Source organism: Solea senegalensis, linkage group LG9 (assembly GCF_019176455.1).
Source record: "Solea senegalensis isolate Sse05_10M linkage group LG9, IFAPA_SoseM_1, whole genome shotgun sequence".
Classification (NCBI taxonomy): Eukaryota; Metazoa; Chordata; class Actinopteri; order Pleuronectiformes; family Soleidae; genus Solea; species Solea senegalensis.
The window spans coordinates 20,313,470-20,327,359 of record NC_058029.1 but is presented as its reverse complement, the minus strand read 5'-3'; the positions used below and the strand labels follow the sequence as shown (position 1 = coordinate 20,327,359).

Genomic DNA, 13,890 nt, shown 5'->3' with positions numbered 1-13,890 from the left:
TTAGAAGATATTTCAGTTAATATCCCCCTACATTTAAAAACACTCAATACAACTCTATATGTGTTTTATATACAGTTATTTTACTTTTCATTTAATAATCAAATGAATGCTTACGTTCCACATTGGAGTAGGGTCTATCAGTGTTGAAGAGTGTGAGTGTGTGTGTGTATTATATATTTAAATAATAATAAGTTATTAATTATATATATTTTTTGTTATTGTGGTTATGTCACCTTTTCATCTGTCATGGCAGTTATTTTCACTATTTATGGATTTAAATTTAGTCAGAAAAATGACCTTTGTAATCAATAATGAAAATCAGTAACAAAGTCGATAAATCACTGTATTGTCTCTCCTCTGTTTTCATGCCACGTTACTCCTGTACTGTAACATTTCAGAGGGAAAGAGTATACTTTATAGTATACGATGATTCAAAAATAATAATAATCAATAATCAAAAAATGTATGTTGTTTATTTTACTCAAATCATTCAGAGATTATACTCGTCCAGTTTAGCTGAGAGAGTCTGAGGAAGCAACAAGCGGAACGCGTCGTTCGGTTATGAATTAAGGTGAAATAGAAAAGTCATTTCAGTGTGATTCTGAGTTTATACTTGATTCAGTATTTTTCATCAAACTAATATAGTGATGTAGTGTTTGTGTGTGTGTGTGTATTAGAGACGCAGACAGAGAAAACCTTATTGTTTGATTGTTAGCTGAGAGCTAAACAGATGCGTGAATAGAGATAGGAGAGCCATCAGATTACACCAACCAACCAAAATCACAACTGTCACTCACTCACTCACTCACTCACTCACTCACTCACTCACTCACTCACTCACTCACAAACAAACTCATGCTTCCACAGACAGTAAGTGGAGCTGGGAAATACAAACACACATCAGCAAAGCCTCGATCACAGATCCAGCCTTTATTAACCAGCACAGACACACACGCACGCACACGCACGCACACACACACACAGCAACTTTTTTTCATACTTTTTTGGTGTGTGATAGTGGTATACCAACACACACACACACACACTGTGGAGTAAATACAGTGATGACGCATGCCATCACATGCCTCATAAACCCTAATGTTACCCCTCCAATATCTCCATAGGCCTCAGGCAAAACAGAGAGCCTGCCATAGAAAAAGGAAGGAGGAGAGAGTGGAGCAAAGGAGCAAGCTGTGATGATGAATTGATTGATGAATGCAAATGAAGATGAATGCATGTGGCAAATGCAGATAACAAGAGGAATATGAAGAGTGCAGTGGGTGGTTCACCTTTTTTTTTCCTCTAGCAGAAAATATGAATAGCTGATGTGTATCTGGCCCATTAAAACGACAGCAGTGACAGTGAATGCACCACTGAACCAGATATGGATCCCTTATCACTGATCATATGGCCCAGGAACAGCAGTCACTAGTCCTTCTATATACCATCTGGAGTCTAATCACTGGGACAGGACACACCGATCAGCTTAATTGCCCCACACTCTAACCTTTACAACCATATGGACCAAGTCCTAAAACTGACCATACATCAGTGTGCGTGTCGAGTATCTGGCAACAATTCCTGTTTTCACTTGTTTGTCTCCAGTGCAGCATCACAGAACATGTTGGGTGAAAACGGCCAGGTGGAAACTGAGGGTGAGGCTGATATTTGTGCAGTTGGTTTTCATTTTCCAAACACACTTTGATGGGGTTTTTGAAATGAGAGGATTTGCTGCTTTTCTTCCATCCATCCATCCATCCATCTTTTACCACTTCATCCTCCACATGAGGGTCGCGGGGGGCGCTGTGCCAATCTCAGATGACATAGGGCAAAAGGCGGGGTCACACCGTGGACAGATTGCCAGTCCATCACACAGAGACAAACAACCATCCACAGTCACACACACACACACACACACCTACAGTCAGTTTACCTAATCCCCATACTGCATGCTTTTGGACTGACGGGGAGAACAGGGTCGTCTTGCTGCAAAGGCAAGTTTGCTGCTTTTCTTGATGAAAACATCTTTGTGTATTGATCTGCTGATCCACCAGACGTGTTCTGAGTCGGTGTACCTCTTAATGAGAGGATGAGAAAATGAAAATGTCTTGTATTAAGACATAAAATGACCTTGATGTGAGATCTCAGATTAAGGAAATGTCCACTTCCTGCTCAGTTTGAGCGTCCGAGGTCCAGGAGGCGCTACTGTGTCCTCTTGGCCAAAGGTGTTTTCAAAAAAATCCTTTGTCCCAAACGCCATCGTCCTTCTTACTCCAACAAAGTGACCAACCCACAGAAATTCACTTGAACTGCTCTACTTTCTACTTTTACACCATTCTATTCCATTCTGGATGTAAAACACCTTAAAACCTCACTCAGAGGTATAAACACAGGTTATAAAAGGACAGTATATTGTTGGCATGTTGAAGGTTAAGCACGTGTTGCACGCTGCATGTTCTCTCCAGAGACATCTTGTCATATACATACGCAGATATATAGCTAATCTTTTATTTTCCAGGTTTTGACACATTTGCGAGTTCTTTCTCACTGTCGAGAATTTTTTTTTTTTTTTTTATCGGCGCTACTTTCCACTGCAGAGATGCAAAAGATGAAAACTGCGCACAAGACACTTCTGTGGATTATTCACAATAACGAGGACACTGATTCCGGGAGAGAGATTTTGCTGTTGAATTTTTTAAGTGTACTTACTTTTAATACTGAGTGCAGCACAAATAAAATAAAACGTTGCTCTATATTGGAAAAAAAATCTAAACTCAGGATGGGAGGATCACACGGACAGGAAGCATGTAATATACTGCATGCACAAATGGACTCACATGTGCACGTGAGCGCACACACACACACACACACATACGTGTGCACGTGTGGTGACCTCAGACAGACGAGTGTAATGATGCCTGAGTTTGGCCGAGCGATGCTGGTTCCTCGGGACAGATCTCGCAAAGTCTGATGAAGGAGACACCGCCTCTGGGTATTGATCTTAGCTTGAAAACACACACACACACACACACACACACACACACACACACTGCTGCTGCATGTGTGTGTGCTCCATGAGTCTCTGATATTGGTGATGATTTACCAATCCTCCAGGGAATTGACACATTTCTGTCACAGTGAGACCTTTGCCCTGTTTCTTCCAAAGCAGGCGCTACATTCACAAACACCTCCTGTCTCTCTCTCGCTCTCTCTAATCTGTCTGTCTGTTTTTGAGCGCGATCACGAAAGGCAACTGAAGGGGAAAAGGTTTACCTTCAATGAAAAGATAATATATTGACATATAACCTGGTAGTTGTGCTGACGATGTGAGGTTAACTGTTGCTCCAGGATGTTTACATCGGGGTGGCCAGATCAAAATCTAAGGCTGATGCTCCAAAACCAAAAGCCGTAACTGAAACTCCGGGTTTTTAAAATGGTGTTGTGCATACAGTAGTAAAATTATGAGGAATGGCCTTCGATATGCTTTAGATTCATTTAATGTTACTAGTGGCAGTGCAGTTCCACTACATCATACATACAGTAGCTGGTCCCTGTCCATAGTCATCACTGTTTACATCTGTCATCTGTTTGTCAACAATGAGGATTTCATTCAAACTCAACAATAAATCAACATGAATCAGAGGGATTTAAACCATTGTGTCATCACGTGTAACTCAGTGTAGACACACTGTCGAGACTTCATGATCAGACTCACTCAGTCATAACTTCACCTGTTGGTCCATGAGTACTTCAGTATTTCTGATCTGAGGCTCTACCTCTAACTTGCTGCTCTGCTTCCTCCTCCTCCTCCTCCTCACTAACTCTCCGCCCCCTCCCCCACTGCCGTTCTCTTTTACTTAAAAACATATGAATTACCTCTTCCTCAATGCAGCTGTGCGGTCAATACCCAGAGACACACACACACACACACACACACACAGGCTGAATGGCCTCGGTCCCCTGAGTGCGCTACAGTGTCCGGGGGGGAGGGGTCAAAATGTGAGTGATGGACGTCCTGTAGGTCAGAAGCAGCTACCTGACCGTGCTTTTGTTGAAAGACAGAATTGAAGCGCTCCTTCTCTCATCTCCTCAGAGATTAAAAGGAGGATTAGCCCTGCACACAGTCGAGCAGAAGGGAGACACTTTTGCGTGTGAACTCTGCGTTTGCTAAATAAACCAGTACAATGCGATCAAAACAAATCATGGATGAGAGGAGGGGCCACGGCCCCTCTGGCCCCCACCTGGTGGCACCATTGTTACAGGTTGGTGCTGATACCAGGTTATACTGTACACACATGATGAGAAGGAAGAAAGGAAGAGCAGGAGAGAAATAACAACAAAACCAGAATTCAATGTACTCTGCAACTCTTGCATCCCTCCAGAGTTTTTCACTCTTGGATTAAAGAGAATTGTAAACAAATCTATTGCCTGCAGTGATAAATGCTTATGAAACCTTACTTTAAGCTGCAGTGTGTAACTTTTGTTGTGGATGTTATTATTTTTTCCTCTGTTCAGTTTTCTTGAACAGAAATGATAACATTATTTGTTTGCTGCGTACTTGATCTCCATCAGGCAACACTATCAGATCTGAGTGAGGGAGCGTTTATGTATATACAGCAGCAGCAGCAGCAGCAGCAGCAGCACAAGGGCGGGTGGGGACGAGAGGCATTTATTAAACTGCTGAACCATTGGGTCTGAGCTGTAGAATTCACTTTTGTAACTTTTCCTGGACATATCTTTGTGTTTTCAGTCATACTCCAACCTGTTTGCAGCCATCTCGCTTCACTATGGCATTGTCTGCTGTTGCCTCCATCTATCTTCATATTAAACAAATCACATCTTATGTTCACCATGCAGGTGACATCGCCGTACTGAGAAACACAGCCATGTGAAGCTTAACCAGCATTGTGTGGTTTGAACGTAACATTCATTCATTCATTCCTCTCCCATATAGCTGACACAGGGCGAAAGGCGGGATACATCGAGGACACATCGCCTGTCCAACACAGAGACACATAGAGACAAACAACCATTCATCCACACACCTATGCTCAACTATTCCCTCTCACGGTCACTAGAGTGTCCAATTTGCCTTATCCCCAAATCTGCATGTCTTTGGACTGTGGGGGGAAACTGGAGAACCCCCCCACACACACACACACACACACACACACAGGAGAACATGCTTGCTAACCACTACTTGAACACAACACACATTTGTTAATATTTAAACACTTAAGTTTTAAGGACATCTTCTCTCTCTCCCTTAATTATGTCCTCTTTTTGTTGAGTGTGATCGTGAAAGGCAACTGAAGATTTGGTGAAAAGACTAAACTACAATGAAAAGATCATTTACTGAGCGGCTCATGATGTGAAGCTAACTATTGCTCACTTTATATTGGCACTGATCCCAGATGAAACGCGCACGTTGAGGAAAGAGGAAAAATAACATCACTCTGCACATTCAGCCACCCAGACTTTCACTTTTCAATGAAAGAAATAAACAAATGTACTGCTCACACACACACAGTGACTCACTAAATGAAAACTTTCCCAAATATAAATATTTAATTTCGGCTCTGAAGTCCAAAACACGACCAGTTTACTGAATGAAGTGCGGTGTTTTGACGCTGCGTGCGCCGCCGCTCTGTGCCAGCCGCTCACACATGGCCACTGACATGCTGTGGATTTCTCATTCACACGCACACGCGCTGACACGCACGCACACGCACGCACGCACGCGAGCACGCTGCAGCATGCAACGAAGCACCGTGCAGGGGTGACACTCACGTGTGGATCCACAGATGCTGGTGTGTGGCGCCTCCGTTTTGCTTGGAGAAGCAGAAAGCGGAGAGGGGGTGTGGGAGGCAGGACGGGAGAGGGAGGATGCAGGGAGGCAGCCAGAGATGGATGGATGGATGGAGGGAGGGAGGGGAAATGCGGAGGGACGCAAGGGAGTAAAGAGAGGAGGGTGGGGGGCTGGGGGGGTGCAATGAGAGGGCTTAGTGGTTCTAGTAAATATTTATATTGCATTATGATACGCGCGAGAGTGAAAGAGAGAGGGGAGACGGCAGAGAAGGGGGGAGATATTGAGCGTCCATTTCTTTATTAATTTTATTCCGGACCGCTAAGTTTAGCATTCAACACGTGTCGCCAGTGATGAAGAGAGGGAGGGAGGGGGGAGGAAGCGAGAGAGAGAGAGAGAGATAGAGAGAGGTTGACGGTTGCTAGGTGACGGGGCGCATATACTGAATTTTAACAAAAGAACAGGGAAAGAGGGAGAGAGAGTGAGAGAGGAAAGAGGGAGGGAGGTAAGGAGGAAGAGCGGAGAAATTGAATACATGTAGAGCATCTATATATTTAGATAGATATTTTTCCCAGCGCGTGTGTCTGGGCGTGTGTGTGTGTGCGCGCGCGCAAGTTTGTGCGTGCGCGCGCGTGCGTGTGTGTGTGTGTGTGTGTGCGCGGTGGCGGCAGCGGCGGCGGCGGCAGTGGCGGCGGGGGACACCCGCAAAACGGATACCTCAAAAAGGAAGGATGTGAAAAAGGATGGAGGGACGCAGGAAAAGAGGGGGGAAAGGCTGGTGAATCACAGTAAGTACATTTATTTTCATGACATTTGCTGTGTGCTCTGGCATTTTTTTTTTTTTCTTCTTCTCCTCACTGCTTCACCCCGCAAACACACACACACACTCATACACAGGCGCACACACGCACACAGACTCTGGAACTGCTTAGATTAATTGCGGCTCGGGCAGTGAGAGGGTGCTACGCGTCATTGAGACAGGAATAAGGGGCTCGGGTGTCGGCATCTGCTCGGCCACTCATGATGGAGAGATGGATGTTCCGGGGATGGAGAGGTGGAAACGGACGGCGCACCGGGGCTTTGACCCCTCTGTCATTGCTGCGCCTGAAAACTCACAAGCCTCTTAACGCAGGAAGGCTCCTCACAGCAGCAGCTGCTGCTGGGATAGATGTGCCAGTCATGCACACACACACACACACACACACTCACACACACTCAGAATTACCACTACTTCAATTAATCATATACTAAACCTTTGGGCTATGATTTTTGTCTGCCAAGAATTTTCACTGCATTATTCATAAAGACAGAGTTTGTGTTCCGTTTAAGTCTTTAAACAGTGACACTGGCTGCAGTTTCCCCCTCACGCTGCTGCTGCTGCTGCTGCTGCTGCTGCTGCTGCTGCTGCGGATGTATTAATTGAGCTGATCATATCTGTTGATGCTCATTTTCTCTGGATGCTGTGGTCAATGTTAGTGCATGAGTGTGTATGTGTGTGCATGTGCTTGTAGAGCCTGCAAGATTGCCGATCAGTTTTTCCTCTTGATCTATTTATATCCCAATATATACACTGAATATTTGGGGCGTATAAGGCAGCACACACTGTTATCCCCCTGTTGCCACCGAGGAATCTTACCCCCAACGGACTGACTTGCCTCAGACACCCTCAGACAACAGGAACAGGCAGTTTTTCTTCTTCTTCTTCTTCTTCTGCTTCTTCTTCTTCTCCTCACAGCTGGAGGGTGAAGGAGTGTGTGAGAGCTTGTACGTTGTAGGTGGATTTCTGAATATGCAGCTCCGTTTGGATGCTGAAATAACTTAAGTTTTTACCTTGCAGTACTTCAGCAGAGGAGAAGTGTATGACGGGCACAAACACGAGCCTCTGCCATTGACACAACGTTTACTCCAAGAGAGGAAAAATGGCCTTGCACCATTGAGACCACCATGGCACGAGACAAACCGTTGACCTGTAGTGTGGAGAGGCACAGTGTTGCCTCTCTTACAGATTTGCTGCAGTGATTTGGAGTGCAAGATCAAATGTATTGGCTTGCACTGCAAGGCCACTGGATCCATTTATCCACATGGAAATTGGAATGAATGTGTTGTTTGTTTTTGCCGTTTCTGTGGGCTGTTTTCGGTGCTCCTCTCTCTCCTCACTCGAGCTGAATATCCATTTCAATCAGCTCTTTCACCCACAGGTGACATGCTGTCTTCAGTTGATCAGTTCCCCTCACTACAACCCAGTGAAACGCACACACAGTCTTACACTGCAGCACTGTACTACTCTACTGCATGCGTTGCTGTCTCTCAAGTGTTGCCTTCACTGTCACCAAAGCCCCCTTCTTTTCTGATTTGTCATAGAGTTGCCCACAGAGATCTGTACTGTACCAGCTGTGAGTAGGGGTAGACGGGAGAGGGTGATTAGAGACAGAAGGTGTGGAGGGAGAGAGATGAGGGAAGGTGTGAGGAGAAGGAGGGTAGAGCCGGGTGAGAGAATGGAAAGGCGGCAGTATGAAGAGGAGAGTAAGAGAAGGGCGAGTGGAATTGACTCTCGGAGGAGGGACATGGATGACAACCTCAGGAAGAGAGATGAGAGGAATAGAGTCAACATTTGTGTGCGGCGTTTTTTTTCCTCAAGTCTGTGCTCTTCATCAATTTCACTGCATTGATTTGTGGACCTGTGAGCAGAAAACCTTCAAGCTTAGCTCAATCCCCCCTCTCTTGTCTCTCTTGTCTTCTTCCAATCCCTCTGTTTCTCCTTGCCCCAATCCTTTCCGCCTCTTCTCTCACCCCGGCAACCTGTGACTTCCTCCGCACATGCAGCTTCCTTTTCCCCGCTCCCTCTCATTCTCCCGCCTTTCCTTTCATCATGTGCTTGATGCAACATGCGTGGATGGTTTCCTCAGTCCCGCGGCCTACCCCAGAACCCCCGTCTCACCCTCTCCACGTGTTGCACCCAGTGTTCTTTTTAATACCACTAATTAAGGTAAAGCTCGTTAACATAGAACATCAATTAGTCTTTAACGAGATCAGAGGCTGGTGTTTTGGAGCGATTACTCTACTCCCCTCTCCCAGTGTTCTTCTCTGGACTCGACTACAGGCTGTATTGATAAACGCGTTGCATATTTACTTAGGCCTGAAGCAGTAGCCACAATTTAGCACATGTGGCAGGAGCGGGGTGTTTGACCGCCGATCTGAATCCTTTTTTTTTTAATTCTTATAAAATCTACTCATAGTAACAATTGAATCAAATGTATTAGTTACAGATCTACGCTGTTGCCTCACAGCAAGGAGGTTGCTGTGGAGTTTCATGTCCTCCCTGAGAGTGTGTGGGTTTTCTCCACATGTCCAAAAACATGCCGAGGTTAATTGGACACTCTGAACTGACTGTAAGTGTGAGTTTGTGAATGAGTGGTTGTGACGATGACCTGTCCAGGATTCACCCCGTGTCAGCAGGGATTGGCACCAGCAGCCTCGCGACCCTCATGTGCAGGATAAAGTGTTTGATTAAACAACGGGCAAGTCCACATTTTCCTTGATAACGTCCTCCGTTCGAGGATGGGTGTCCTCTACGAAAATCAGCAGGGGACACGATTAATGAGACGGAGTCTTGTCTGCTGCCTGGACTGGACCAAAGTCTAAATTAAACAGTACAGTACAATCATTAGGTCATTTAATTCATGAACTGATTTTGAGTGAAGGGGATTTTTAGACCGTAGCCTATAGGGGGGAAAATGAAGTAAAAACAGCAGTTCACTTTCACTTATTCCTACAACATGACTTCACGTGTCAAAATGAATGTTCAACAGTGGACAGTGAATGAGGCCTAAGACGAGATATTTCAGTGGCGTAAATGTGAGAACGTTGCGTTTCATCGCTGCAGAGACACTGAGGAAGCTCACCTCTCCTATTAGAGCAGAGCTCATTAGCTGATGAGTTCATTTATTAGTTTGTCAATCAACATAAAATATTAATAATTACATTTTTCAAGCAAAAAAAAAAAAGAAAAGATCATTAAAATGAACCTGAACCTGTGCCAGGTTCTGTAATGTGAGCAGTTTGTGTTGGTACATTTGCAACAAGAGCATCTTCAAGGGCTAGTTTGTAAGAACGTGTGATATTTAATGGTGAGACTGCAGATTGCAACAGAGAGAGGAATACTTTGCTTCACAAGCGCGTCAGGGAACTGTGTGGCCTCCACATACCAGAAAGGATGCGGTTCTTCTTCGATTGTGTGATAAGCTTCTGCTAGAAAACAGAGAAATGCACGCTGCGGTAGAACCATGGCGGCGATGAAAGATGGTCCATAAAGCACGACCTTTGTCTAAAGTACTATAAAAGACACATTCTAAGGCTACGAAAAACCCTTTAACTTGAAGCGTTGTGCTTAAGGGTTGTGTGCAATACACCTCTATTTATTTGAGCTCTATTTATGTAACGTATTTATGTATTTATGCGTGTATTGTTTAGGTATTTATCACTGTATTTTAGCCTGGGCAGTTTTTATTCCCTGTACATTTCGTTATTTATTTATTAATTATTTTCTAACCTTGTTTTTAGCCCAGTTTGGCTCCACATTGTTGCACCTTGCATTGCGCTTTTAATACAGTGCTGCCATGTAGTATTTCCTCATGCACTGTGGATTTGTGTGTTGGTGAATGGTGGTGTATGCAGGGGATAAATAACGTTATCTGTGTCTGTATTTTAAGGCCATTGTACCCACGTTCTCCTCATCTGCCCTTTACTGTGACCCTCCTACATGTTACATGACATGTAGGGCTGTGGAAAGTTGTGGTTAAGGCTTTTTTTTGTTCCGCTGACTTATTGATTATCTGCTGTCATAACATAATTGAATAATACTGACAATAATAATACGATATATTTTTGCTGCGGCTCTGCAAGTTGATTGTTGTGATTAGTCGCGAAGAATTCACTGCACGTCTGTCATATTTCAAGATAAAATGATGCCTTTGAAACATGTTTTCCTCCAAGTCCGTATTAGGAAAAACAACTTTCCTGGTCACATTAGTGAAGGTACAGCAAATCTCTGCTGATGGGTTCTGTCACAGCTGCCAGGCGACTAGTGACAACTCAAAGTACCTACCACTAATTAGATGTAATCGTGATATTATGATGTAGCATAAGTCATTTGTTCTCTTACATGATGGAAATCGGGACTTTGTTTCCGTATGGATGATACTTTCGCGCGGCGTGTCAAATGAGCCGCTCGTCATGCAGAAGTATCACACGCATCGTGCGCGTACGTTGACCTTGAATGCAAACTTGCTACGTGAAAGAATTGCGACGCGAACGCAGCACGTGTAGTGGCATAGGAGGCAACTTTGTGCGACCTTTGTAAACTGTGTGGTCAACGTCACGGAGACACATGACGATGCAGATCAGGGAAGCGAGTGTTCTTGAGAGAGCCGGTGTTGTGCTGTGTCATAATAAGCTCCTCCGTGTGAAACACACAGCAGATACCAGGTGAATGCTTTTCTCTGCAGTGTTTTGAATAAGGAAGTGCACAGTTGTGTTGTGCTGTCAAACCACTCCTCATTTTTTCACAAAAACCTTATACCGGTGGCAAAGAGAGTATCATAGTGAAAGTGAGGCTTATCGAGTCGTGTTTAACTCTTTAACACCTAAGCCTCAAAATGTCTGTCAAACCAGAAAATAGTCATTTTGCCCATTTTTCCAGAATAACTTCCAACATCTGGTTTGTTAAAATAGTATATTAACAATTTAAAATGAAGGAAGACTATTTAAAAAAACACTGCCGGCTTCCTGCAACAGAGTGAGTGAAATTACCGTAATAACCACATGTTGGTTTTCACTTCTGTTGGATATTTTTTTTCCGATAGCACAAACCGTTGCGTAATTACAGTAATGCATGTGTGTTGTATGCGATACGCTCGGTGTTAAAGGCTCATGTTCAAGTTTTGGCGAAAACGTTGTCGGTTTTGGTTTGAAAATGCAGTTTTTTGATAGGATATGGTGCAGTGTATTAATTATAACAAAACAGAGTTATTCTCTTGAACATTAGAATTCATTTTCAAATAAACTTGAGGAACATTTCTGAGGGGTTTCATTTTAGCAAAGTGGCAGCTGCAGTTACAGCTCAGCCAGGGCCGGCTCTACCTAATTTTGTGCCCTAGGCGAGATTGCTCTCCGGTGCCCCCCCCCCACACACACACACACACACACGAATTACACCAGCCAAATGAACAATCACACATGTTTAATTTGAACAACAACAGCAAACAGCAAAAAATCACAACTTTCAAGTATTGAATTACAGCAACCACAAGAACAATCACAACAAACTGTCAGGTAACTCTTTCCAGCGTGTCTTTCACTTCAACTAAAATTGTACACGTCTGGACTTCCTTGCAGGAAAAGCATCTATGGTATCATCAAATGACACCTGCCTAGACACTTGAGAGAACACACAAATGAGGGCGACTGGGAATAGAAAATCATTTTTATTTTCATTGTTTTAATTTTATTTTTTTATTTTTTGCTGGTATCTGTATATCACATATACAGATACAAATGCATACAACAATTAAGCAAGGATTTAATGTGCACTCCTCACACATACTCCTTTCTATCAAACAGGTGCGCACACACACACACACACACACACACACACACACTCTAAAAGCCTCGTCGGTGTGCAGTTACACACATTTAAAAGGTGAATACTCAAAAATACACACAATGAGAAGCAGATATGCACACGATTACAAGTGTGCAGATTCGGATGAGAGGGAACTTGGGAAACTTGGAGACTTTACCCACGGGATCCACTCACATTACGCTACACTGCACTAGAGGTAGACCGATCAATCGTGCCAGTTTTCGACATTTCTTTTTAACAAATTGTATCGGCTGATTATTATTTAATGAATCAGCCGTTCGTTACTTATTTATGTGTGTGTGTGTTTTTTTTTAATCCAGAACCTTATTAGACAAACTATAAGTCTTTGATTAACTCTTTAATGTATTCAGTTTTTGGGTTATACTCCTTCTTTTTTTTATTATATTAGTGCAATGCAGTCCACTGGATTGGAGAGACAGACCATCATTATTTGTTTTTTAATAAAGGTAGAGCTCAACCAATATGGGTTTTCATATGGCCGATGCAAATGCAGAAATTTCCTTCCATCTGATCAAATATAACCATTTAATAACAAATAGTACACATAATTGCACGACTTAAATAGGCCTTTAATGAACAACACTTATTGTCTGCATTTTGCGACGGCACTGCAGTTTACTTTTTCTTTGTGGTTCACATTTTAGGTAACAATAATGTCCATCATCGATATTAAATACATGAAACTTATTAGATAGCAAGTGAACAATTGGGGAAGAAGACATAAAACCAAGAACCAAGAATAAATAATCCAGGTCCAGGCACCAGGAATAAATAAAAGGCGTTTAATTACAGGGCTCCAAACATTAAATACACGTATTGGCTTACACCTTCAGGGTGTACCGACACAGATAAAGAGTAATCTGATTACATTTCGGATGAAACATAAATTAAATTATAAATTAAATTAGAAAAAAAAGAGATTGCAAAAAGCTGCCTGATTAATTGTCAGGATAACCACTCTAGTTCTAAATCAATGTTTATTTTATTTAAGCAAATACTGCCCTGTATTTATACATGTGAGCACACGCACACACACACGCGCACACACACACACACACGTTTGTCACATACACAAAGAGGAAAAGGGAAGTAATGAAAGTGTAAGAGGAGGTGTTCAGGAATGTTTTGCGCAGCCTTTTGCAGCAGTGTGCTGCCGACCTTCATGATGATGATGATGATGGATGGGCAGGAAATGACACCATAAGTAGTTATTAAAAAGAGGATGTGGGGGCATTGATAAAAACCATGCCCGCGCGTGGGGCTGCTGTGTCACGCCTCCTGATCTGTGACACTGGCACAGTTAAAGCAGGAGTGACTTCCGTTTTATTGCCGTCTCACTTCTTATTAAAACAAATAGCTTTGCTCTCCTTTCTTTCGGGTCTGAATGTGAAATTCCTCCAAAATAACAGGTGCCATCTATACA

General features: G+C 43.3%; 1 protein-coding gene across 4 annotated transcripts in view; it reads left to right on the top strand.

The window, feature by feature from the left end:
* Positions 1–13,890, top strand: part of LOC122775037 (glutamate receptor ionotropic, NMDA 2D) — a 110,280-nt gene that overhangs the window by 46,822 nt on the left and 49,568 nt on the right. For 3 of the 4 annotated variants that reach the window (XM_044034720.1, XM_044034718.1, XM_044034716.1), the window contains exon 1: positions 6,466–6,594. The exons of the other annotated variant lie outside the window; for it this stretch is intronic. The gene's annotated coding sequence lies outside the window, so the exon portion shown is untranslated. Of the gene's footprint in view, positions 1–6,465; positions 6,595–13,890 lie in introns of those variants that run through there. 4 annotated transcript variants of the gene reach the window in all.